Here is a 20,800-nt window from a genome sequence, read left to right on the forward strand (position 1 = left end):
ATTAAGTACTTTCCATGTACCACACACCATACAGATCTCTTTACACTAATTAATTCATTTCACTTCAACAACACTTTTATGAAGTTGGTGACTATAGTTACTAATATTTCCATAATGAGAAAATGGGGCACAGAGAGGTTAAGTCAACTGTGTAAAATGACACACATCTGCTAAATGGTGGTGTTGGGATGTGAACGTAAGTCGTCCGGCTTCCTGGTCCATTCTGAAGCCACTGAGACGTACTTCCCTGCTACGCAGACTTCGGTACTTGAGCAACATTCCAGTGTGGTTTCTCCTTCAATCTAATGCGCAAATAGGTAGAGATTTTAAGTAAAAATTATTTCTGTGCTACTTAAAATGATTATTATTCTAAAAATTAAAGCCTCGGATAAGAGAGAGGGGAACAGAATGATGGGTCTGGGGCACAGCATGTGAGCACAAACATGTCAGTGAAGAGCCTCATCTTTCATAGGGTCTGGAAAACCAAAAGCGCTGCTGTTATCATCTTTGGAACGGATGTCCGTGAACATAAAGACGTGGCCTTAGAATGTGTGGTGACCATTTTGACAGGCTTCAAGCCAGGCATTCTTCTTTGACCACCAGCCAGGTTCTTACAGGAACTGTTGCACCTGCTCTTGAAAGAGGCAAGTATGATGTCCAAACGGCAGAAAGATGTGGCGGAGTGTTCTCAGGAAGATAAGCCCTGCTAGTAATGTCTCAAGAGCTATTTGTGATGCGGAGGAGAGATGGACGCCATGGGAACTATATGTTTTGCTTGTAGTTGAAACTGCCATTGAACTGCACATCACAAATTATTACTCAGTCTTAGGCCTGCCCAAGGGGGACTGTTCTCATCTCACTTGTGCTAAGGGCCACGGCTACTTTACAAAATATTAAGAGAACATTTTACAACAAAAATCCTCAGTCTTCAAACCCCTAATTCACTGAATCAACACATCCTCACGGAACACCTCCTCTATGCCAAGCAATGCTCTTGGCGCTAGGAAGCACCAGTGGGCAGAGAAGACAAAAAGTTTCTGCCCCCAGCAAGGTAATAGTCTAGTAGGAACAGAACCACCACCATCCATGAAATTGTACATTAGAACAAGACAACTGTATGAAAAACAATAAAGGAGGTCTGAAGGCGGGGGTAGAAGGAACTTAAGACAAAGTGGTCAATGTAGGTGTCACTCAGTAAGTGATGCTGAGGCAGGTGAGGTTGGCCCAGAGTGAGCCATTGGAAGTAGTAGGTGGAGAAGTTGGAGGGAAAATGGGAAGCCAGATCATAACCTATCCTGGGAGCCTTGCAGGATCCTTGCTTTTCACTCTGAATGAACAGTGGAGTCATTGGATTGTATGTACAGAAGAGTGACTTAAAACCATAAAATGTCTAGAAGAAAACATAGGGGAAAAGCTTCTTGACATTGGTCTTGGCAATGATTTTTTGGATATGACATCAAAAGCACAGACAGCAAAGGTAAAAGTAGACAAGTGTGATAATATAAAACTAAAAAGTTTCTGCACAGCAAAGGAAACGGTCAACAAAATACTAGTAAGTCCACCTATGAAACAGGAGAAAATACTTACAAATCTTAGAGCTAAGAAAGAGTTAATATCCAAACTATAAAGGGATCTCCTTCAATTAATTAGAAAAGTCACAATTTTAAAAAAAATGGGCAAAGGAACTGAATGGATATTTTCCCCAAGAAGACAAATGGCCAATGGGTCTATGAAATGATGCTCAACATCATTAATCGTTAGGGAAATGCAAATCAAAACCACATTGAGAACCATCTCCCACCATTTAGGATGGCCATTGTTATTTTAAAAAAACATAGATAACAAGTGTTGATGAAGATGTGGAGAAAAGAGGATCCTGGTGCACTGCTGGTGGGAACATAAATTGGTGCAGCCACTATGGAAAACAGTACATATGCTATGGAAATTATTAAAACTAGAACTACTGCATGATCTAGCAATCCCACCTCTGCTTACATGTCCAAAGGAATTGAAATCTGGGTCTTGAAGTAAAATCTCTACCCCATGTTCATTGCAGCATTATTCATAATAGTGAATTAGTAACAAAAATAACCTGTTAATTTAATTATAAGCAAATCTTGGTTAAAAGCATTTTAAAATAAACAGGGTGTTATTTTTCACATATGATATAGACCGGAAATGTCCCTTAAATCCAAAATTCGTTAAATCGAGGCCCACAAAATTGAGGGTTTATGTATTATGAAACCAAAGACTATTGTTTCACTCTACATCTAATAGGCACTAATGCCTTTTATTCTACATTAAGATGGTAATATAATCTCTTCATAATAAGTATGGGAGCAAAATTACTATTTAAATAAAACTCTCATATAAGCATGGTCAGAATTGTCACCCTTCATTCAGCTAAATGTTTTCTTTTTTGATACATATTATCAGAAACATATAGACACGTTTCAAAATATCATGTGTATATGGTAAATATATACTAAATTTACTTAATATTAAATTGGAACTATCAAAAAGTGGTTGAGGACTTTAACATCTTAAACATTAAAATATTTAATATTTAAATCATATCTAGAGATGTGATTTAACTCAAATTGGCTGCAATAAACAGCTTTATGAGATGAATGCTTGTAAGTCAATGTGATTAATGAATATTTATTGCATATTTATAGTGTGACAGGTACTGTAATAAACAATTTAAAATTATCTTGATTAATCTTCACAAGGACCCACTGAGGGAGCTGCTATCATATTCCAGTTGCATATGAGGAGACAGTCTTTGCTCAGGGTCACAGACCCACCAGGTGGCCTGTTTGGTAGTATGTCACCTGTCTCTGAACTTACGCAATACACCTTCTTTAATCCGGTCATTAGTAATAAAGAGCTCCATCCCTCATCCCACAAGACCATTATAAAAAATACTATTAAGTACTTACTACTCAGTTCCTTTCCCCCACTATCTGATACTTATACATTTTTAAAGTAAAAACCCTAAGAAAAGGGAGGAAAGGGAAAACCATCTCTTATTTTCAACAGTGAGAACTAAGCTTCTTATTTTTTTCTTTGCATTTGCCTGTAAGAAGCAGGATGGAGTAAACCCAGTGACTTGGCAGAGAAGCCAGAGGAATGGGTAGGTGCTTTGCCCTCACTCCCCTGCGAGCTCTGGGCCTCCTGTGAGTGCCTCCCTGCCAGGGTCTCAGCCTGGGTTTCCCTAGGAGCAAAGACTAGAACCGAGACTGCATGCAGAAGCAGGTAGATGGCCTGAGGTAGCCCAGGGAGTGGAAGGCTGGAGCAGGAAAGGATGAAATAAGATGAAAGTCAGTGCCAGAGGGTGTTACTGGCTTGGATTCCCTCCAGAGGTGCTGGGTGTGATCCCTCTTGGAACGTCTCAGGAACATGCAGAATGGCTTTTAGGTGCATCACCAAGGACTGCCAGGGAAAAGCATTCATCCACCTGGTCCCATGTGCTATCATCTGAGGATCAGTCCAAGGGCAGCAAAGGTCAGTGAGGCAAAGCCTGTGAGAGTTCAGCTGCTGCAGCAAGGAGAACGTGTGGCCGGACTCTACAGGTATCGGATGCACCTCCCTGGGCCTGTTCCCCCAGGAGCTGGAAGAGAGGACAACAGTTGATGCCATCCACATGGGGTGACCTCCCAGGACACAGGGGGGCGGAGAAGGATGGAAAATATACATGGAGGTGCAAATGGAGGACATTCAGTACACTTCCTTTATGGGCTATTCTCCAAGCGCAGCCAGATAATCACTGAAAACCTGAGCCAGATCATGCCATATCTCTGGTCAAAACCTGCCCTATTCCCCCTACTTCACAAACTGGCTTTTCCACATCACAAACTGAAACCAAGTTTGCTAAGGAAGCTGATCGGTTTTCAGTTGACGATTTTCAAAGAATAATAGTTCTCTGCTAAACTGAAATACTGTATACATATTTGAAGCATGCACGCTGCACTGAAAAGCATACTTGGGCACAGAGTTCAGTTGCTAACTGTTACTAGGCAGCTTTACATCTTGGAAAGCAGGAAAACATTCCTCAGACCTGGAATGCAGACTGAGCAGATACGGAAGAGTAAACAGTACAGCTCTCAGGTGGAAACAGCAGACTGTGCTGCGTTCTTGTTAACAACGTTTACTCCGACTGTGAGTGACCTGTGTATTTTCTCTTATTGACTTTTTAAAAGATGATTTCTAACAATTTAACTTCCGGCCGTTGTTTAGCACAGCATTCTCACTACAGATGGCTAAATTATTTAAATTATTTCCAAATCCTTGTGGAAAAGTCTATGACTTGAAAAGCAGTTCCTTTATTCATTCCGCACAAATTTGCTGTCACTGAGATAGGTAACAGGATTTCAAAAATACAAACACGGAATATAATTCCATCTCTAAGTGGGCTCTGAGTACAGTGTATGTTATACTAGTATGTTCTGATACACCGTTCCATTAAAACCCATTGATACACCTTTCACTTCAGATGGATCTTTTAGCCATGAATGATTTTCATAATGGGCACAGGTCATTAGGAAAGTACGATTTCATCGAGCTAAGCAGATCTTACAAATGTTGATATATTTCATTATAAATCAAAAAGTGACATTCATTAGAACTGTCACCCATCCAAAGATGTTATCACTGCCAGTCCTTAGTCCTGGTTTTCTTTGAAATACATCTTTCTTTTCAGGGAAATATTTTCCACATATTTAGTGATGAATAACCACAGTTTCTGAGTCATTCTTTCGTGTAAAAACGGTGTTCAATGAAAGCAGCACCCAGCTCAGCCCCCGTTGCGTTTCCGAGATAAGCACCACACTTGGTATGCAGCCAAGAGCTTCATGCAGATTTATGCATATCTTGTCACGCAGAATATTAAAAAGGTGAGTACTAAAAGATTTTGATTTGATGAAATTAATATTTTTTTTCTGCATCATCAAGGATAGCCTTCCGTGAAAATGACTGTTTTTTTCTGCAAGTGTGTGATGGTGGAGAATTTATAGAACCTCAGTAGTGTGGGGCCTGTGCCTGACTCATGCTGAGGATTAGCATGGGTTTTCCCACCACTTTGACCACCAACACAGCACAAAAGGCAAGCGGGGTGTTAGTGTTATTCGGAACTAGCTTTGACCTCACGGACTCCTTGAAAGGATCCCACTGTCCCTTAGCGGTTGATGGAATGAACTCCGTGAGTCCCTCATCTTCTTGATTATGAAGATGGACGATTTCAGGTCGGGCTCGGCTGAGATGACTGACTGGCACGTCTTGAGCGGGCTTCTCCGTGTAACTGGGTTTCCCGTCAGCATGGCCGCTTCAGAGCGGCTGCACATCTTAACTGCTGACCTGGTCAATGTCACAGCAAGCAAGGCAGGCGCTGAATGGCCTTTTATGATCTAGCCTCTGCCGGGACACAGTGCAATTTTCATCATATTCTATTGCTTACGGAGTCACAACCTCAAGAGGATGAAGCCTACCCTATTCTGTCTCAACGGGAAGAGTACAAAAGAATTTGCAGTTAAGTTTTAACATTTCCAAAGACTGATTTTGGCCATAAACTATTTATTTTCTTCCACTAGGCAAAATACTAGTACACTCTCCCTGACAGAGACCCCTGTACAACTGTCAGCCCATCAGAGAGTCAGGCTCACGATCCAGACCCATGTTCCCTACGTGAGGTCCAGGTGTGCATGGGGAGCCGTGGATGTGGTCCCTGGTCTGATGCCTCTGGATTTGAAGACTTATGGTCTAAAGAGATCAGCTATCTACCCCACAATCACCTAGCATGCAACAGTCGTTGGGCCTAGGATAGCATAACTGACATTTCTATTTAAAAAGAGGGGCGGTGGGAGGCACACAGCTGTCACTCATTAATAATTCTAAAATTGGACCAAGTTCTGCCCACCAGGTCCTTGGTTGGGATCCAGTCCTACTACCTGCTCTCCCACTGCTAGTCTGTCCACTGGACATTTAGCTGCCAAAGCATCTTCCCTTTCCGTAACCAATGCCCTATGTTTGCATCTCAGGAGTTTTCTCAGCCTCTTCCTGTCCATAGTTATGTGGGGTTGAAAGGCTGCCTTTTATTTATCGTTAGTTTGGCTTTTCAGCTATTTAATTATGGATAATTCACTGGAATTGTCAAGCTCATACGTGTTGATGCAATCCTAGACCCTCTATTCACTGAGTGTGCAGTACGTGAAGGCAGTGTGGCCATGGGGCTATAGATTAAACAGGTCGGGCACGGTTCCTGCCAGCCTGGGGAGTGGACCCTCATTAGACAGCGTTCATTATTGAGAGTCGGGCCATGAAAGAAAAATGCAAGTCTCTAAGGAACATAGATCAGGAAATAGACCTTTTGGGGGGTGGGAGATCAATGAAGGCTTTCTTAGGGAAGTGAGATTTAAGGCAAGCTCTGAAGGATGAGTAAAAATTAACCTTAATGTGTGCATTATTCCTATGTTGGTGCTATATATACTTGGGCCTTTTGATTGCTCAAAATATCATTTTTATTTTTAATATAAATCTAATGCATCCCAAAAGGTATTATGCATTTATCCTAATCTCACACAAGTAGCAGATGTAGCGGTGAGGGCTGCCTTGTCCTTCTGTTGCAGAGTGGTCATTATTATCATTTCATTCTTGCACACTACGTCTGCGTGCCGCAGTAGCGCCACGATGGTATTGGCAAGCACACGTATGCTCACATGAGTGATTGTTCTTCGTCCTTTGATCTCTTCCATCAAAAGAATAAAAGTTACTGTTGAAATAAATAAGAATAAGGAGGATGGCTTATGGTTATGGGCCTAGAGCCTATGATTAAATATTTAACAAGGTTCCATTGGAAGCCTGCGTTTTTAGGGATTTACTGTTCTGATATAAAATTCACTGGGATTAAAGTAGGGAGAGAGCAACTTTTTATTTTCTAAATCTAGTTTAAATTGGTTTGCCTGTTTTATGTTATGGGAGTTTAAAGGGAAAAACATGGTATTTCTAGTCTTCAATTATATCTGAGCTTCATTTACTCAGTGCCTGTCTGAATTTAAAAGGTTATAATAATAATAAAATAAAATGATAGGTTTATAGACATGCATTTCTAGAAACCAAGCATACAAGATAGGTTTCTGGTAATTGGATGGGCTTTCAACTAATGGTATTTTCCTCTTTCACAAAGACTGTGGGTCGTGTGTAAATGAGAGCTCACTGTGTGGCACAGAACGTTTAGTACCATTGCTGCTCTCCATCAATCGATTTTATCTCCACAAGTAGGTTGATTGATCTTTCTTACTTTTTTGTTATATTTGCAACTCCTGGCTTTTAATTTGGCTGAGCAATAGAATAGACATTTGTAATGGCATAGATTTTGTTTTGTTTTGCCCAGAAAGTTAACACTTTGTAGGCAGTGTCCTTTGTAAATAATGAATTCCAATAGCTCTGAACTTAATAAAGCAAATTTTCTCTCTTCATTGTTAATAAAAAGTATAAATTAGGACAATTAAAGAGCCTTTTTGACATTGTTATTATCCATAAAACAAGAGAGCAAATACAGGAAAATCAAAACCAATATGATTCGAGTAGTACAGACATGTCACTGATTCTTGCTTACCAGAGCTAAGATGCCCACTATGATGCTTGAGAATTACGTTCAGCGTAGAATAATAATTCCTCACAGAGTAACAATTGTACAAAGCTCAAGAGGATTAGAAAAAAAAATTAGAAAGCTGAAACTGATTAAATAAAGGTTGATCACTTGGGGGGTAAGGATGACAGGAAATGAGTGAAAAGCTCAAACTCACTCTGAAAGGTTGAACTCAAATACCTATTAAGATAATAGTGAAAGACAAGATATATAGGAAAAGACAGGAAGCAGACACCTAGTTGGGAAGGGAGGTGTGGATGGAGTAAGATGGCCAGAAAGACTATCCTGGTCAGCCAACCTGTGGTTGATACTAAGACCTGGGAGTGGCCAAGACTAAAGACAGAGCTGGAAGTCACGTGCACAGAGGTGACACTAGATAAGCTGGCCCAGGAGCTGAAGGATGAAAGATAGGGCAGAGCAGTCCCCAGAACTTGTCCATCATCAAATTTATACATTAAAGGGGAGGACGGAGGAAGAGGAGCTGGAAAAGTCAGAATGGAAGTTAACTGAAGAAAGAGGGGAGTTGAGGAAATAAGTAACTTGCTCAAGTGCAGGCCTACTGTTATGTTCAGAGGTAGACTGGCATAGGTGTGTGAACATCTACTGTAGACAACAGGCTCTCTTAGGCAATACCCTCTAGACCAGCGGTTCTCAACCTGTGGGTCGCGACCCCTTTGGCGTTAGAAGGACCCTTTCACAGGGGTTGCCTAAGACCATCCTGCATATCAGATATTTACATTACGATTCATAACAGTAGCAACATTACAGTTATGAAGTAGCAATGAAAATAATTTTATGGTTGGGTCACAACATGAGGAACTGTATTTAAAGGGCCAGAAGGTTGAGAAGCACTGCTCTAGAGACAGATAAAAAAAAATCAGTTCCTTATGTAAAGAAGCTTGTAATGTCAAACAGAGTTATATACACTACAGTTTTCTAGAGATAATCTCTATAGAAATCATGTGATGAAGACAAGACAGAAAAGATAGTGGGGTCACTATTAGATTTGAAAACAAGAGTTGTGAATTTCATATAAAATTTCCTGAGTCAAAGTATGTTTTTCCATTTGGCTTTCCCTGAGATAATTGAATGCAAAGATCAGCTGAACTCTGGAGGCAATTAACATCTGATTTAAATTTAGTCTTGCATGGAGCCGGGTGATTAGACTCCCACTTGGCGGGAATAGACCCCCCGGATATCCAGGGGGCATGCACACCTGTTAGCACTGCAGCTGGTTTGCAAATCTCACTGCTGCTTCATATAAATAAAGCAATAAAACGAATAAACAGCATCTCAGAAGCATATCATACCGTCATTGTAGGGTGTTTTGGTGATTTGTGCATTTCTTCATAAATTAATACAGTATGTTTGTTAAAGTGATATAGTAATGTATAAAGAAAACATATGCTCCGCCAGTAATTGACTCATTATGGAATGTAACATGCATCTACAAATTAAAATGTTTTCTCTCACTATGGGTATAAAATCTCTGTCTTACAGAAAAGGAGCAAACAGGCTGGAAAATGAATAGTGCAAATGAATATTTAGATGTAACCCCTAAAATGAAGTAAAAAACATAGAAAACAGATTCCTTTAGAAAACAGAGAACAGTACATTCAAAAGGCAAGGAGTCAAACCATATATTTTCACCTTTATGTTCTGGCTGAATAATGATGGGGTATAGTCTGTGTAATAAATGTTTCCTGTGAGGGCCAAGGGGAAAATTTTTTACAGCCATAATTTCTATAGAATTTAGAGGAAAGAAATTGATAAACTGCATTACTATAATAAGATTATCAGCAAATAGACATCTAAGAATATACATCCAATGATGGTGCTATGAACTATTTTGTGTGTATTGTGCAATCTCCTAAAAGTATATTTTAAGACAAATTATGGTTATATGAAAAAGTAGAAATAAAGAAAACAGCAAGTAAAACTTTTTTTTTCTAAAATAATCATAGCAATAATCCAGATACATAGTAGATTGCATGAGTCTCTCACCTGTGGTTCATGACCAACAGACACTGATGAGTCAGGGTCTATAACGCAAGGCAGCATGGGAACTTCAGTGTCAGAGCAAAAATTGCGATGGACTCTGTTATGTGGGCGAGGGAGACGTTATTTAAGGCGACTGCAAGAGGGGAGTGAGAAGAGCCTCAGTCTGAATCCCTCCACTGAAGCAAAGGCTGCAGGGGTCTTCGGGAGCTTGGAGGAGAGGAAGATCGGAGCCTGTCTGTGTTTGCTAATTGCATTTATCCAAAGGAAAGGCAAAGATGGCCCCCTCCTCATGACAAGAGGTGATGTAGCACGTGAACCAGAAGCCCCTGCAGAATTAGGCTCCTTGAGAAAGACATGCCTGGTCTGTTAAACCGGCAGGAGGTGTTAGAAAGATTTATATTTTAAGGGGCAGAGGGAGGATTTATACTGATAGGTTTTCTAAAGTAAATGCTCTAAGGAGAGGGAGGTCAGGGGTCTAGAGCAGGGAGAGACCTGTCTAAATGTTAGTGACGGTCAGGGGAGTAACCTAAGGCCTTCTTGGTCATCAGGCATCACACGTTCGTGAGGACCCCTCACCTCAAATGTTTCTAAAAGGAACATTTCTTGAATGAATAAAAAATCAGGATGTTGATTCAATATTGTTGCCAACATAAAGCAGTGCTGCTCGCTCTTTTTCCTTATTATCCCTCACATAGAAAAGGGTGAAATTTGAATGATTCTATGGATGGTCAGTTCAGAGTCAGATCAGGCTTGCTTACCCTCCATAACCCCCAATTTCCCAATGTCTTCTAGAAATGCTGATGGAGAACTAATTTTAGAAGAGTGAGTAGGGGACGTGACCGTGGAGTTAACCGAAAGCACATTATTTTCCTTATCACTGTTTCACTTTGCCCAACTTTCCATCTCATTGCTGAGCCGCCTCCTCCCTCCCCCAATCTGGCTTCTTCGTATCTATCCAAGGGCCTCCTTGTTCCTTTCCTGGTGCACTGTCTGCTCCAGCCAGGGGCAGGCCCTCCGTGTGTACTTCCACACTGTCTTGATCTCAAAGCTCTGTCTTTCCTAAAACATTTTGCTCTTTCCTTTAGCCAAACGCCAACCATAACTAAACACCCAGTTTCACCTCCTTCATTAAGCTTTCTGTTATTGCTCCATCCTTCATTGATCCCTAACTTTCAGAAGTTTGTTGGCTATTACTGCCTGTAGAATTTGTTTTGGCACTTCATTAAGTATTGACACAAGGTAGTTTATGATTGTGTCGTAGTTTCTTCTCATGTCTACAGAATGAGATTGTTTCTTCTAGATGGCTGTAGTGTTTCTATGCCTTTCTTCTCGTCACAGTAAGATTTTGATGATGCCTGTTGAGTTAAATACAAAGACAAGCCCTGGTGGCATGGCTTAGCTGGTGGGAGTGTTGAACCAATACATCAAAGTTGTGGGTTCAATCCCAGGTCAGGGCACATGCAAGAATCAAACAGTTAATGCAGAAATAAGTGGAACAACAAATTGGTATTCTCTCTATCTTCCTCTCTCTCTTAAGTCAATAAAAAATTATAAAAACAAAGAAGAAAAGTAATTGACATCATGCCAGGTTTTAAGAAAATTTAGCAAGTAGTCTTAACTTAAATAAAATGGTCTTTCTGTCCAGCATAGGGCTAGATGAATACATCAGCAATATCCAAACAAACACAACTGAAGTGTGGCTTAATTAGGTACCCCAGTTAATAAAACAATCTAGATGACCAGATCAAATGTAACTACAAAATATGAATTCAGTGAGCCTTATAACATTCTGAGGAGATACAGCCAAAATTTCCTCTTCACACCGGTCTCTCTTCACCAGTTATTTGTCATGTGAGACTTATTTACTCCCTGTTAATACAAAGTATGTTCTTTCCTTTGTTGGCAAGAATGTCAGATTCTCAATTTAATAACAGCACCTCTGACTCCTGCTTATTTGGAGATGCTCAAAAGAATAAGATACAAAGGGATAGCCCCGTCTGCCTATTTCTTCACTTCTTTCAATGACTGTGTAAAGCTAATTTTTTCTCCCTGATACCAATGACCTGTAATATGCTTTGGGGATTGCAAATAAATGCACCTCTAACATCTTACTATCAATTTTCCATCCATATTAAACCCACTATGATTTGGTATATCTGTTATTCTCTTTTAAAAATTAATTTCACACTGTAGCTTTTAAAGGAAATCATTTTTTAATTATGCTAGATTAATGATTGCAATATTTCCTGGTTAAGAATTTCATTTATTCAGAATGGAAATTAAATTATATGGTAAAATGAACGGTTTGTGTTTTATAGAGAAAAGGGCTCTGAGTTTGGTGACATCACTTTCTGGGATACAGTGAAAGACCTTATAAGAAACATCTTCTTAAAATGTGCTCTTTTTATAAAATTAATATTGCGGTTATTACTGTTTTTACCACCAATATGACACTTAAGAACCTCAATAATAAATTTGCTAATATTCTGATCTATCAAAATTATAAGTTTCTGTGATAATATTAAATGTGCTCTTAGAGAGGTTTGAACTTGACTATTTCCAGTTGGAATGGAAATACTATAAAATAAATAGTCCCCTGATTTCTTGCTCAAACTGAGCCTATATCTTAACATGCTGAGATCAATCTATAAAAACGGTCACTTGAGGACAAGGTAACAATTTCCAGTGGCATAAAACAAAGATGTGTCATAACCCATTTCCATAAACTTGTATTTAATGGCATGCCTTTCCTTACTCTCCCTCTAACCAACATGAAACTGTAGGCCTTTAAACATGTAAATCCTTTGCTGCAGGCTGCATGGGATAAAGCCTGGTTCAGGGCTAGTCTGTTGGCAACAAAATCTGTACTTTTGTCACTCTGTCTCCCAAACACATGTTATGTTCCAGGAACTACTCTCTGCTAATGATTCCAAAATACGTTTCCATCAAATTTTAGTTAAAGCAGTTATTTGAGTAAAAGCTTCTCAAGGTAAAAGAAGTTTGGGACATAATGAATTAAAGTTAAACAGTTATCTATTCCTAGGAATAAATAAAGACACTTGGTGTATGAATGCATTTTCTAAAGTTACTTGACAATGAGCCATTTTCATTTCTTTTAACTAAGTCTTTCCCCAGGTGAGTAAGCCATGGACTAGAATTTTGAAAGCACTAATCTGGGCTATGTTTCAGAATACTTTGTTTCTTTATGACTCAGAGAATCCTCAAAGGCTTCATGAGCATGTGAATAGAGACTGATGTAATCAAACCTGTATCATAAAATGGAATGATGTGGAATATACGAAGATTAATCAGATATCAACTTAAAGCCAACTGAATTATCCTCTCTGTTGATATGTAATTTTCTGATATATATTTATTTGCCAAAAGACCAGATTTGAATACATTTTAGAGATGATTTGGATCAATTTGCTTGTATGTTTCAAGGGGAAACCCCACTGATGAAGCAGTTCTCAATGGCAGGATAGGGCTCTCTAGAAAAATACACTAAATCCTATTACATGGCAAACAGAGACCACTACCTTGATTATGTGAGCCAAATTAGGTTCCACCTGCAACACATGGCTGAATTTCCTCTGAATCATCCAAAATTGTCTTTTATCTCTTCCTTAATTTTAAATCAATATCTTTTGCCCAGCCTTCTTATGATGCTAAACTGATTATCTCAACTCTTTAAACATCTTCCTTGATAAGAACTCATTGATTCTGAAATATTAAATGTACATAAAAGATCTCATTTACATTTCACATAATAATATACTCGATTCTAAATGAGGAGAAAAAAAAAGATGCTTACATTTCCCCACATTTTTACACTCGTAATTTTTGATTGCACATTAGATGTGGTCTTCAGAAGAATAATAGAAAACAAAATGATATTTACCACTCAATATTTACCCATTCTTCTGTTAGACTGTCCATGCACGAGGTTGCGTGAATCTAATCTGAGGCTGATGTGGGTCTAAGTTTCACTGCCGCTTTACCTGCATTCGCTTTCCCACCATCTGCAGAAGCGCCCTGAGTGTGAGCATTCCTTTATGCAGCCGGGCTGAGTATCAGACAGAATGTGTCCCTCTCTGTAGAGCTGAGCTGCCACTCTCTCTCCAACCCTGGGAGAGTTCTGCCAATTCTGGAGGCAGTCTCTTTGCTCCCCAGTTCTACTCCTGTTTTCTGCCCTGAGGGGACCCCTGTTCCCCGGCTCCTCAGACATCGGCCTTTGGTAACGTCTGCTGTGACCGAGCCGGCCTGAGGACTGGGATTCCACTCAGTCATTCCCAGACTCTCCCAGGCCATTGCTAGGCCAGGTGTGGAGACAGTGAATGCCAGGAGACCAAGGGGGGTTCTCTCAGCTCTCCTAACTGGCCCCCAAGGTTGGCAGCTTTTATCTTGCTGTAGATGATGGTGCCGAGTGGCATGGAGTAATTTTCTCCGTTCTCCTATTTTGACCATTTCTTTAGCAGTTCGTTGTCTTGGACTCGGGAAGAGCCCCCTCTGCTTTAGGGAGCTCCCTCAGCTCTTCTCATCTACGCTCAGGCTTCAATGCACTCCCCTGATGTAAACCATGAAATTCCACAGGAAAAGCTGGTGAGAGTGAGGGTGCAGATTCATTATGAGTTTGAGGCCCATTCAGGTTCAAGTCTATCATAATGGCCACACCATATGTTCTCCAAAATCATAATGATCCATACTTGAAATTTTTAAATTGATTTGTAACCACCTTGTCCAGCTACTTAACTGAGAGTGTTTGGATGTCACTAAGGACTCAAAGCAAGAAAAAAACAGAACCTGTGGAAAACCAACTCCAACAATAAAACAAGAGTTAAAAGAAAGGCTTTTAAAGTAGAGTATAGGAGTCACCATTTAAAAAAAAATCTTAATTCATTCTGACCACGCAGGTGTTTGAGAACCACTGCACCCAAGGTTCTTCTTCTTATTATTATTATTTAATGTCAAGAGCAAGGATTCAGAACAAGAAATTAGTTACACAAAGATAAGGTTATCAATCTTTAGTTGTTTGGCCCAAGGAATTACCTACATCCAATTTGACCCCAATGGTGTTGAAATCATGGGATTTTATTTTAAATAGTTTGCATTGTATTTTTTAGTAACTCATTTTATCTTTATCATTTAATATTTAAGAAACAATGTAAAATATTTAAAGGTTTTGTCTCCTTTTTTCCCCACTATTCCTATAAAGAGAGTGGCCAGATATTTTTACATTTGTTTTAACAGAGCTGCACTGCTCAATATTGCAGTCTTAGCAATGAGAAATGTCTTCTCTTTTTTAACTGGAAAGAAAGTTCAGGGACTAACCATCCGTTCCCAAATATGAAAAATAAATGTTAAGTTCTAAAAACCTTGGGGAAAGCAGCACTTAAGAATGCATTGAAACCATCATGCTTTTTCTTAGTAATAGCAGCCTGAACTGAGAATCTATTTGAGTGCAAGGTGAACTTTAAAAATGGTCTGTCATATCGTCCTCTCTAATAGGAACTAGAGACAGAGATAACTAGGCCCAGGACAGAATACTGGAAACCTAATTTTATCCAAGTCACACTCAATATCTGATGTATTGGGGGACATTGTTTAGACGGAATTATAATGGTTGGTAACCTAGTACATGGAGAGCAATACTAAGGACAACATCCTGAGTTTGATCAACTTTATGTTCTAAATATCTGTGAGCTCCAAACTCCAGACATTCCTCATGTGAAAGGAGGTTCTGAATGAGATGGTGGATACAAGCCAACATGAGAATCGCCTAATACAAATGTGTAGCTCATGAGTTATTTATCATGGACTTTATGAGAAATCGTATAAAATTAAGATTGAATTAGCCATGGAAAGATAATGGATCATTGAAATTTCTGCCCTTTTTCAGCCACCCAGCTTTTGGTATTTTGCTATAATCAGCCAAAAGATGCAGATGCAGCCTTTTTGCAGAGGCATACTTAAGACTGTCTGGAACAAAGGAAGGCAGTACCTCTATTTGCTAGGCACACACAAATGCAAGAGACCGTGGAGAACTGTCTTCCAGCAACATCCATCCCTCATTTTCACACTCCACAGCTCCTGAGGAATTTTCCCATAAGTCTGACAGTCTGTTGGCCCCTGGATTATATGACCAATATAAGCTGGGACCAACCCATTTGTTTTGCTGCACATAGCTCTTAATTAAGGATACTATCAATAACTCTAAGCAGCAGAATGAAGCCAGTCTATGGTACTGACCTCAAACATGGCCACTCAGGCCCCCAGACCAACTACCTGGACAAAAATCTACACATTAGTGTATAGTCTGCTTATGCTGCTACATTGACATTCCAATGCAAATAAAGGTCAAATAAATAGGAGTCAGTTATCCGTCTGCAAATCCACCCTGGGTAACCAAGCACAGCCTTATTTAGCGAGATCTTCTCAGTCTTCTGAGGCCTCACTGTCTATTGGTGCTGTTTCTCTAAAGATGCAAAGGTCTCTATGTCCACCTCTAATATGCAGATCACAAAGTGTGTGTGTGTGTGTGTGTGTGTGTAGGTGCGTATATACATGATGTGTGTGTATAAATGACACATGATGTTTGTATATAGTGTGAGGTAGGAGTACAACTTTATCTTTTTACAGGTGGATATCTAGCTGTCCCAAAATTTTGTATAATTTTAACACATGGGCTAATTCATGTAACCACCACCATGAGAAACTTAACTTTTAAATTAACTTAATTTAAATATGATTGGCTACATGAGACTATTGGCTTCCTTATCACACAGCACAGATCTATGCAAATGTCACCTTAATGAATTATATACGAACTAAAGAAAAAAAGAAAGATAGGTTCTATAGAGAATATTCTTGAAGAACAAAAGCAGTAATCACTGTAATAAAGATTTTAAAAAATTAATTGTGGGTTTCTAAAAATTATTTACTATATGGACCAGAAGGAAAAAAAAATGTTATCCACAAATGATGAATCACAGAGAACAGAATTCAAGCTAACAAAGATATTTCTGATTATGAAAGAACAAAAACTGGAACAGAATCAATAATAAAAGATAAAATAATTTAAAGAATCTCTCCTGAGGCTTAAAAAAAGTCATGAATATGCAGACTAAAAGAGCTCATTAAACTTTAGACCAAATTAACAGAGAGACCAAAAAAAAATCCTCTTAACCTTCCATAATTGTTAATGAAAATAATTCTACACCCACTCAAATAGCCTACAAAAGAACAAAATCTAGCTTTTATTTGGTTTTCCATTTTCTGTAAAATATGATGAGCTAATAGTTTCTATAGAGAAACAAGAGTCTGATGACTCAAAAATTCTATAATAGCATAACTGGTTTTGATATTTTAAGAAAAGAGTAAAACAGTCTCAAAAGCCTTTAAGGACACAGAAATTACTGACCATGCATATTTCTTAAAAATAATGATTAGAAAATAACTCATTCAACTAATAGTTTAATCAAAATAGGAACATAAGATTAGAAAATTATTAGTGTATCTGAATAGGTGGGAAGCATTTAAAATAGTTAAATAAAATTACATCTGAAATATTTATATTTTGTTACTCGTCTGAAAGTCATCAACTTTATTTCTATGGAAATGTGTTTAAATATTTCATTCAAATCAAATGAAAGTAACTATAATTACTAATTTTATGCAAAATAACATACATACCAAACAGCACTAAATGAGAAAGCGGGTAATTATATAGTCATTAAAAGCATAGTGTACAAAGAAAATGGAATATTGATGAAGCACTGCGGTTTAAGTGACAAGAGTATTAAAAAGTAAAGCAAATATTATTAAAAATGTAAGAAGACAAGGATAGAAACATAGTTGTATATTAAATTAACATGACTTTATTCGCTTTCTGACAATAAGTAGACAAAGTACATGATGGCAGATGATTTCACAATATAATTAATAAGGTTGCAAAAATTAATTTTTTACTATACTGAAAGGTAATATTCCTGCAATAAGTAAGAAAGAAAAATAAATGAAAGGTATAATGATCAGAAAGAATCTATGAAATCAAATGCAATCACTAGCAAGCAAGAGTCAAAATAATCAACATAATAATTCCTTCTACGAGAATGTAAATCCATACATAAGATATCAAAAAATCAGTAGAATGATGCTGAAATTTAAATATTTTAAAAGGTGGCAGGTCAAAACCAAATACACAGGCTGGCTTATAAAAAAAGCAAGAAATGCCAATGACAATAGTGTGAACAAAGTTCCTCAAAATAACCATCATGTGTGGGAACTACATATAAGAAGAGACAGCGAGAGAAAAGTCACACCCATGTACACAGTGATAAAAGGACCAGTTTTAAAAAACACACTATAAGGAGGAAAGATTATCTTAAGTTAATTTAGAGGACTAACTGAAGTCTCCATTAAAGTTCTAATGAATTTCTTTAGAAGAAAATAATTCTGGAATTAAAATCAAAGAAAAATATCCTTATGAATTTTGAAACAAAAGTGTTGACCAAACACCTTGACTTTTTTTTTTTAATCCTTACCAGAGGACATGCCGAGAGAGAGAGAGAGAGAGAGAGAGAGAAAGAGAAAGAGAGAGAAATATCAATATGAGAAACATTGTTCTGTTGCCTTCCATACTTGCCCTGACCTGGGATCGAACATGCAACCACACCTCAACTTTTTATTGCAGATATTACTATAGCATTCCATATATAATGATGCTATTGCAAAAAGAAATAAACAGGTCAATAGGATCAAGGTAGAGAGCTCTGGGAGAGAACATTAAAATGTATGATAAAATAGTAATGTCAAACAGGTATCAGTGAGTCTACGAAAGATTTTGGGAAAATTCATTATTTGAAAACATCGTATTTGATGTTTACCTTACAACAAACATGAAAATAAAACTGGGATACATTAAATTAAAATTTATATAACACACACACACACACAAATTTATTTAAAACAATATATTTTATCATACATTATCATACAAAAATAAAATAAAAATGTTATAACCTCAATGAAAATTAAAAAAAACTTTCTACTCACTAAAATAGAAATCAATAAAACTACAAAAATATTCCTCTTTTGTCCAAATAGCTGAAAACTATAATAAGGAAATATTATCCAATGTTGGCCTTGAAAAGCAGCAAAGGAACCAGAGATGGGACGGAAGAAGAGACACAGAGATAACACCCAACGAGTGCTGAGAGAGCTGGAGGCAAGAAAAGAACACAACCTGCTTTTTCTAGCTTTGAAGATGGAGAAAGAGGCCACAGGCAAAAAATGAGTGGTGTCTAAAAGCTGAGAGATGACAGTCAGCAAGTGATCCAGGACTTCCGTCTTACAACCACAGGGAACTGGATTTTCCCAACACCCTGAAGGAGCTTGGAAGTGGACTCCTTCCCAGAGCATCCAGAGGGAAACCAGGCCCCATGGCCCCTGGGGTTCAGCCTGTGAAACCCAGAGCCGAGGGCCAGCTGAGCCACAGGGGCCTGGATTTGGGGCCTGTAGAACTCAGAGATAACAAAAATATTTTTTATGCCACTATACTTATTTAATTTGTATGGCAGCCATAACAAACTAAAAGAACACATTTTCTACTGATGATTCATGCGAGATTAAACAAACACACACACACACACAAATCATTGCTAGAAGAAGGGCAGCTATATTTAATACTGAAAAATAGAAATTATTTCAGAATTTTCAGAAACCAACATGCTAATGTGTGTGTTGAGCCTTAAAGATGTCCAGACTCTGTAATGTGCTGATTCTACATTTCAGAATTGGCCATAAGGTCCTACTTAGAATATGGGCCAAGATTTAAATATAAGAGTATTATTCATAACAGCAAACATTTGGAAATCACCTTTGCTCCCAAATAAATAGATTATCATAACTCATATATTGGTATATCATGAAGGAAATAACATCATACTTTCAAAAATAACTGAAATGTATTTAATATACCCAAATATATGCAAAATATAGTGCTAAGTGAAAAAGTGTGCAATAAAACCTGTCACCTTGTTTTTGTGTGCACTCTCTGTCTCTCTTTTCTATCTTCTCTCTCTCTCTCTCTCTCTCTCTCTCTCTCTCTCTCTCTCTCTCTCTCTCCATAGCAAGGAAATCAGACCACAATGAATATTCTTGTGCTTTTTCTTTTAAATTAGAAAACAAAAAATAGTATGACAGAATTAAGACCAAAACTACCTGTTAGATCAATCAGTGTGGGGGGCAGGAAGTGTATGGGAGATCTCTGTACTTCCCTATCAATTTTGTTATAAATCTAAAATTGCTCTAAAAAAGTGAAGTTCTAAAAAGAATGAGTATACAGAAATATAACAAGTATAAACCAAAACAGAGCACTTTCACTGTGAATATTGATTTTCAGGCCAGAAAGTACTGAATAATAAAGAGCATTCTAAAATATTTCTATTCACCATACATTTATAATAGCCTTGAATGTCTGTGCATGTAGTGCCATAATAGCAACATTCAGAAACAGAAATTCTAAGAGATAGAAGGAGAAATCAATCGGAAAACATAGTAGGAAACTTTAATGCATTTTTATCAATGCATTAATATATCAAGCAGACAGAAAGAGAGAAGGCTATGGAAAACATAGAACAGACACAGACAGCCAAATGCTTGCACATTGTTCCCTGAATATGGAGGCTATAATGTCTTCTTCAGTGCTCAGGGAACAATCACAAAGAAAACAAAAAGACATATTAGAGGCCCCAAATTCAATAAAGGTTTTGCAAAAGATTGCAACGCAATAAAACTTGAAATTAATAACAAAATCAAAACACAGAAAGTTCTATTGAGAATTTTAAAAAAATCCAATCATGCAATGTGAGTAACAGAAGAGTAGAAATTAGAACTTCAGAGTGATTGAACACAATACCAATGAAAACACTTTATCATAGAACAAATGGAATACAGTTGAAGCTGCGCTCAGAGAAAACGTTATAAGCATCAGTTCTCAAATAAATAAAGAGAGTGAATCAAGTAAGCAAGAAGGAACAACTAGACTAGACCTATTGGTGAGACAACTGTGTACGTCAAAGGCTTGGAAATAAACTCACAGCAATTCAGGTACCCTCACTTCAGTGGAGCTTCTAGAAGTCCTGTGGTTTGGGC

This window comes from Myotis lucifugus, unplaced genomic scaffold (genome assembly GCF_000147115.1).
Source record: "Myotis lucifugus unplaced genomic scaffold, Myoluc2.0 scaffold_18, whole genome shotgun sequence".
In the NCBI taxonomy this organism is placed as follows: Eukaryota; Metazoa; Chordata; class Mammalia; order Chiroptera; family Vespertilionidae; genus Myotis; species Myotis lucifugus.